The sequence below is a fragment of the Chlorocebus sabaeus genome, chromosome 4 (assembly GCF_047675955.1).
Source record: "Chlorocebus sabaeus isolate Y175 chromosome 4, mChlSab1.0.hap1, whole genome shotgun sequence".
Classification (NCBI taxonomy): domain Eukaryota; kingdom Metazoa; phylum Chordata; class Mammalia; order Primates; family Cercopithecidae; genus Chlorocebus; species Chlorocebus sabaeus.
In genome coordinates this window covers 51,935,484-51,942,161 of record NC_132907.1, presented here as the reverse complement: position 1 = coordinate 51,942,161, position 6,678 = coordinate 51,935,484, and the positions used below count along the sequence as shown (strand labels likewise).

Here is a 6,678-nt window from a genome sequence, read left to right as displayed (position 1 = left end):
TCCATTAATGTTTGCTGAGTTTTTAAATACATTTTTTCAAAAATAGGGATTACAGGATAGCAGTTAGGTTCTAATGAGAAAAAAGAGATCGGAAATATGAACAGGGGTTTCCAAATGCTGCTCCACTTATTTTTTAGATATCAGACTCTGCAATCCCCTTCCTACATTTATCCCTGCATGTCATTTTTTACCAAGTGCTTCCATAATATAATCCAACTTACAAATATTTATAATATTCACCTGAATTCAATATCATGAATTAAGAACCGTATGTCTTCAATAATCCCTTAACAGCCATATGATTATAACTCAAATCCAGGAATTCTAATTCATTCTGGAAGCAGATACCTCTCAGATACACTCTGAGTATACTCAAGTCCTCTATAGTCTTACTCGAAAGGAGACAAAAGTTATAGCTGCACTGGAAACATCTGAGCCATTCCAGATTCTTCAGCCTAGCAAGGTTAAAGTCAGACCTTGAAAACAATTGAGTTCACTGGGGTCCAGTATCTGGACTTTTTATGCCATATATTCATATATCTACTTTCCTATTTTGAAATACAAAGCAGCACCAAATTTACACAAATCTTTTATTTCCCCACCTTCAGACAGAGTCTCCCTCTGTGGACCAGGCAGGAGTGCAGTGCCACAAACAGGGTTCACTGCAGTCTCGACCTCCTAGACTTAAACAATCCTCTCACCTCAACCTCCACAGTAGCTGGCAGCAAGGTGCATGCCACCACCTTGGGTTAATTTTTTTATTTACTGTAGAAATGGGGTCTCCCCCTGTTGCCCAGAGTGGTCTCAGACTCCTGAGCTCAAGCAATCCTCAACTTCAGCCTCCCAAAGAGCTGGGATTACAGACCTGAGCCGCCATGCCCAAATTCACACAAACCTATACCCCCAGCTCAGACTCTGATGCTGCAGACCTGGATTCTTTCTTATTTACTAAATGACTCTTTTGAAAGCCCCCAGACAATTCTAAATCCAGTCTTACTCAACCTGAAGATTCCTGATCTTGGTTAATGACAAACATATATATATGTTTGTCATCATATATATATATACACACACACACATGCAAAATTCACAAATTTTATCTTAGAATAAATTTTATCATTTCTTGCTTCCTTGCATCCTTGCCTTCCTCTCTAACTCTAAATCTAACCAGGTGACTGAATGCTTCATAGCATATACTTATCACCCTCTACATCAGCATCCCCCCTTCCCAGGAGAAATTGCATCTTCCCTTTCACTTTCCTCAGCAAAGGATTCCTGGTAACTCCATCCAGAAAGATTCTCCTGGTGTTCTTCAGATTTGAGGAAAAGCAGATTCCTCTGACAAGGCTGCTTGTTGGTTCAAATGAGCACCATGACATTCATGAATTCCATTATACTGTTAAATCAGAATTCTGCTTTCAGAAGTCCAAATTCACAATATCCTGAAGCACCACTGATTTCCTCCTACAGGAAAGATAGACACACACACATAATTGTTAGTCAAGAGTTTATCGGTCACCAAAATTGGGTAAACTCTTGGAACTTGTCAGTGAATACAGCCCCAAATTACTGCAGCAAATGGAACCAGGAAGAAGAAATTCTGTGGAGGAACTGTGAGGAAGAACATGTGTGGAGGTGCATTGGAGTGGTAGTCACACGGCTCCACTGTACCCTGCAGTGTCTAGTGGATCCTGAGGTTTAAATCTATCAAACATTTGTAAAGTGTTCCACAAAACAAACAAACAAAAAAACCCCACAAAACCCTGTAAGTTACAGGTAAGCTTAGGACAGGCAGGAAATTGGGAGGGTGAATCTTCAATCCCAGAGACCAATGGCAAATGGTTCATTTTCTTAGGTGAACCACAGGCATGGTGGAGCCCTCCATTGGCACCAAGAAGAATTCTTCACTTTCTTCTCTAGATTACTTATCCTGGGACATTTTTACCTTTCACTTTCTATCTAGACTGCTCCATGGTCTTTGTTTCCACCTGCTCTACTACATTTATAACTGTTACCATCTTTTCTGAGTCTAAAATCAAGAACCAATACCTGACAAAGAAGTAGATTGTTAAAACCAAGAGTTTCTCTATATCAGGAAAGTATTAATATGAATTCCTGCCTCCTAATTTATTAGTTGCCCAGCTTTCTGCAACATACCAACTGACCAGAAGATTCACCTGTACACACCACCTGAGTGTTGGGGACTTTTTCTTTCTTTCATCCCTCCCACCTCCCACCATTTTTCTGTTTTGTGTCACTTTCATTTGGTTAACAATATTCTAACAAGATTTGTCATTATAGTTCTCTTAGTTTGATGAGATTTTTCTTCATGAAATTGAACAAAAATATCAGTCTTTCTTAATTCTTAATTCTTTATTGTTTTGGATGACACATCAGGAAGGGAAATAGGAAAGGCTCTACATCATTTGTCGTATGTGCTCCACAATTTGCCCTCAAGTTTGAATCCTAGGTCCTACCACCCACATGAAACTGCCATTGCCAGCCTCCTCCAATTCTACCCAATATCTAGCCATTGTCATACTGCAAAGTTCCTATGACCTCCTCCCAAGGGGCTCAATTCTGTACTTCACCTCTTCCTGACCTCCCTGGAATCCACCCCGCCTCCAACCACACTGGAATTAGAATCTGAATTCTGCAACTACCTTGATGTCAGTCTCTGTAGGGGAGCAGCCTGCAGCCTCCTATGCACTCCCATTAAGACAGGTTATTCCTTCCATCTAGGGGGTGCTGATTGCAACTTTTTTGCTAAGATGAAAAGCTGGAATCAATGAGAAGAGAGGAGTTACGGCAGGTATTTTGCTTTGCAATGGCTCCAGACTGCTCTTCTATTTGATAAAGTAGCTGTAACTATGTAGGTGGAAACAGTGCAGTTTTTTCTTTATTCTCCCATCCACAAAACCAGGAGGGAATTGGAAGGGCCTCAAATACCAGGGAATGTTTTGGCTAGGTGAAGATGGGGTAAGGAGATATTGAGGCAAATATCTTGAGAGAGGGTGAGAATTACAAGGCCAAAATGGATTTCCTTACCAGGCAGGGCATATCTCTTCCTTTGTCCTGGCATGGTCTCTACCTAGGATCCCCCAGGGAAAGGATAGTTTGGTTTGCACAGGAGCAGCAGTGGTGAAAATGGGCAATGATGAGTGTGGATGGAGATGCTCGTGGCAGCGTCTGTAGGTCTCTTTGAGAGGGCTCAACTCACAAAGTGCAGATTTTTATTAAAATATAAATGCTTGTGGAAAAGGACATTTTCCTACTGAGCAGCGGCAGTTCCATATTTCTTCTCAGATAAAGAAAAAAAAAAATAGGCCTCAATCTGATTGAAAATGAGGAGATGGAGGATTTGAGCACTTACAAGTACATCTGCATTGAGTTTCCCAGAAGACAGAAAGAAATCAATGATGCATTTCGAAGATTATGCTGCTAGAGACAGAGAACCACAACTTGAGCTTTTCTCTGGGCTTAGAGAGGAGGTGTATGTCTCGCTGCCAGTTCTACATCCAACGCTGGAGTCTTTCAGCCCATTTTTCTCCCCGGCGGTTTTTGAACTACTATCCCCAAATATCAAGGATATCTGACAGAGTGAACCATCAGAATAAGGAGCGATTGCCACAGAGTTCCATCCAGTAGGGGAGGGACTTGTGCGGGGCAAGCCTGATGCCTGGGTCAGGCGACACTGCGCCTTTCATTCCCCACGGAGATCTTGGACCTGGAGTTTCCAAGTTTCGAAGAGATGCGGTTGTCGACGGCTCCCCTAAAATCTCTGATGGCTCTGAAGGGGGACAAAGGTCTAGGGCAGAGGGATGGTGTGGAAGGACCCAGCCACGGCCATTGGAAGAGCAGTTTCCTGCTGTGTAAAGCTGTTTGCCACCTGCACAGCTTTGGCTCTCTGCCAGGACGAACCACATCCGTCCCATTCACGGTCTTTATTCCAGCTCATTTCCCTCTGCGAATCACACTGGGTGGGTCGCTGGGGCCCTCGGTAATTACGGATCATGGCACAGCCAAGAAAAATACAGGTTTTCGTAAGCCTGAAGCCACTGACTTGAGCAGACAGAGTAGGAGTAATGCCAGCAGTAGTTTTGTGTTCCGTTTTCGTTTTTATGTTCTAGTCACTAGGCCACAAGAGAATGTTCCACTCAGTGCCAGTCGATCTGTCACGGCGCCCCACCTTTCCCTGAACGGAGGGTTTGTGGCTGACATCTCCAGTTTCTCAGAGCCTGGGAGTGATCGCTGGCTGCACCGTTGATGGCGCCCAAAAGAACGGGCATTTGTCTTTGGCAACAGCGCTGGCTTTCGCCTCGTGCCCGCGCTTGAGAGGTCCTAGCGCCGCCAGATTCTCACACTAGCGGGTCCGGCGCCCAGCGCTGCTCCTCCCACCAATCATCGGTTTCTCACACTCACTTCATTGGCAGCACTGACCGGTCAGTTTTCTGGTGGCGGCGACGCTAGTTGGTCTAAATGAAACGTTTCCCTTCTCTCTCCGTGAGTCCCATTCTCCATCCCACGTCCTCCAGTGCCGGGGTCATGGTCGCAGCACCCGGCATTCATGTTGACTCTTTTGCCAGCTGCGTGGAGCCGGCGGTCTTTCTGTCACAGCACTTGTACAGACTTTCTCGGCTGCCTAACGTCTCTTTTTTCCTCAGAGACGACGGTTTCTTGGTGACAGTGCCGTTGGCTGAGACGTAACGAATGTTCTCCTTGACAACCCCACAGGCTGGCGTCCCTTGTAGGCTCCAGACGCAGCCATGTCGCCAAGCTGAGATCTCTTGGTTGCGGCACTGCTCCTGGCTCGGTGCCTGCATTTTCTCGGTGGCTACAGCGCTCAGGTCGCCGATCTGAGGGCTTCGGAGTACCGGCCGGGCGCGCTGGCTCACGCCTGTAATCCCAGCACTTTGGGAGGCCGAGACGGGCGGATCACGAGGTCAGGATATCGAGACCATCCTGGCTAACACGGTGAAACCCTATCTCCACTAAAAATACCAAAAAAATAGCCGGATGTGGTGGCGGGCGCCTGTAGTCCCAGCTACTCGGGAGGCTGAGGCAGGAGAATGGCGGAAACCCTGGAGGCGGAGCTTGCAGTGAGCCGAGATCGCGCCACTGCGCTCCAGCCTGGGTGACAGAGCAAGACTCCATCTCAAAAACAAAAACAAAACAAAACAAAAAAGAAAAGAAAAGAAAGAAAGAAAAAAGAAACATAAATCTGTGTACCAGCGAATGTGATTTTTTTGGGTTTACCGATGATCAAGTTACCAGTGCCTGGGAGCTCTTATACTAAGTTTGTTTTCGCAGTATCAAGTCCTGCCTTAGCTAAGCTTGTGTGTTTTTTAAACTGCCATGGAAGTCAGGAAATGTCGGCAAACGCGATTTCTGGTTATCAAGCTCCGTTTACAATAGCAAGTCGGGCTGAACGCGACTTTTTCCTCTTGTGGACCAAGTCTGAATATACCAACTACAGGGATTTTTCAGTCGAAATCAAAAAGGTTTAGCCCTGACGGGTTTTTTGTGGTTGGTGGTGGTGGTGTTGTTTGTTTTTGTGTTTTTCGTAGGAAATGTAGACTTAGGTGTAACATGTACCGGTTTAGATCTGACAGAGATAGCCTAATCGTAGAATTGCATCTTTTAGCAAGGTTTGTAATTTATTCTTTGTAGGGTTGCTTCTCTGTAATTTTTGCTTATTTTTAAATTTTCTCTTTGTGTCTTTTGCTCTGAGAACGATGTTACCTATGTGTTTGCTTTCCATGTTTACTTGCCTTTTAGCCTTTCATTATTTTTTAATTTTATTTTTATTTAAATGTTATGTATTTTTTAATACTAATTTTGAGCGTCTCCGCTTCCTGCTTCTTTACTTACATTCTCTCAGGATCCAGGCAGTCGAGCTCGGTCTCAGTCTCGTTGCTGTCAGGTCCCCGTTGTGTCTGGTGGCTCTGCTTGGTACGCAGAGCTGATGGTTTTGCATCAGCGCTTTTGCCAGTAGCGCCGACTAGCTTTTTTTCAGTTGAGGCACGGTTCTTAGCGCCCAATGTGACGTTTCCCATTCGCGGGGTCCTTATGTTCTCGGTGCTGTCATTTTATTGGTTCTTGCACCGCTAGTATCTGCTAAGAACTTCCTAAAACACGTTTTACTGTGCAGAACTGTGATTGTACCGAGCCGCTGTACGCACTAGTAATTTCATAGCACCGTTAGCCGGCGCTTTTTCTGTCACAACACATTAAAACGGGTTAAAATACTTTAAGCGGATTAAACACATTAAAAGGATTAAAACACATTAAAATGTCTCAACACATTTTTTCTGACATAACACATTTAAAAAGAGTGGGTTCATTCCTCCAAACAGGTTGTTTAGGCGTAGAAGCACCGGTCTTTCCCAAGAGCACGGTTTGTCTCTAACAGCACCGTTTATGGCACCAAAATAGGTATTTGTTTGGCAACACCAGCGCTATCCGCTAGGTGCCGGCGCTTGCTGAGTCCCAGCGCCGCCAGTTTCTCTTTAGGTCCTAAATAGCTCAGAGCCCTAACGGACAGTTTTCAGGTGGCAATAATGCTCATTTCCTGGAAACAGATGATTCTTAGTCCTTGAAGCTCTGCGATCTGTAACGCTAGTTCTCTGCAAGGTTTGCTTAGTGTCCGTTTTATTTCAGTTTCTTTTCTCACTGTGG

General features: G+C 44.8%; 1 long non-coding RNA gene across 1 annotated transcript; it reads right to left on the bottom strand.

The window, feature by feature from the left end:
* Window positions 1-1,080: 1,080 nt before the first annotated feature.
* Window positions 1,081-5,978, bottom strand: LOC119621478 (uncharacterized). The gene is made up of 2 exons (XR_005238054.1): window positions 5,872-5,978; window positions 1,081-1,464 (listed from the first exon to the last, which is right to left on the bottom strand). It is a non-coding gene; the product is annotated as an uncharacterized lncRNA (long non-coding RNA).
* Window positions 5,979-6,678: the final 700 nt, after the last annotated feature.